The following is an 865-nucleotide window of genomic DNA, read 5'->3' as shown; positions in this document are numbered from 1 at the left end:
TTTTCTTCCCCCCCCCCCCTTTTAATTTTCTTTTTTTTTTCTTCATTTTTTCATTTTTCTTTTTTGCCTTTTTCTTTTTTCTTTTTTTTCTATTTTCTTTTTTCTTTTTCTAAGTATTATTTGCATCTGCATTCTCCCTCTCCCTCTCCCTCTCTCTCCCTCTCCCTCCCCTTTCTCTCTGTCTCTTTGTCTCTTTGTCTCTTTGTCTCTGTCTCTTAGTCTTTTTGTCTCTCTCTCTCTCGCTTTCTTCCTTCCTTTCTTCCTTCTTTTCTTCCTCTCCTTCTTTCTTTCTTTCTTTCTTGCTTTCTTTCTTGCTTGCTTGCTTGCTTGCTTGCCTGCTTGCTTGCTTTTTTTTTCTTTCTCTCTTTCTCTCTTTCTCTCTTTCTCTCTCTCTTTCTCTCTTTCTCTCTTTCTCTCTTTCTCTCTTTCTTTCTCTCTTTCTTTTACTTTTCAATCCAGAGTTATATATAGAAAATAATTATCATATAGCTGGGTAGGGATCATGGGTATTTAAAGTTTCTGATCTTTTTTATCTTATTGCATGTGAACTGATATTTAGCATCATCACATTTTTGTATGTGCAATACTTTCCTGTCATTTGAATATTTATTTTCAGTAAATTTGAAACCTATATTTTAATTTCCTCTTACAAAAGCATTTTGTACTACTGTGATTCCAAATTGGATATGGAATTTGATTTATGTATGTGTCATTAATCAGATAAGATTTAACCAGTCATAATCCACCCAACAGATTAATTTGTGAAGTCTCTGCATCAAAACCAGCAAAAATTGTCTCCCTGATAGCTTTTTTCAGTAGTCTGTCAAAAATGTTCCAAATGTATCTTAAATGATTTCCAGTGTAC

This window comes from Apaloderma vittatum, unplaced genomic scaffold (assembly GCF_000703405.1).
Source record: "Apaloderma vittatum isolate BGI_N311 unplaced genomic scaffold, ASM70340v1 scaffold7649, whole genome shotgun sequence".
Lineage (NCBI taxonomy): Eukaryota > Metazoa > Chordata > Aves > Trogoniformes > Trogonidae > Apaloderma > Apaloderma vittatum.
This window is presented reverse-complemented; position numbering follows the sequence as displayed.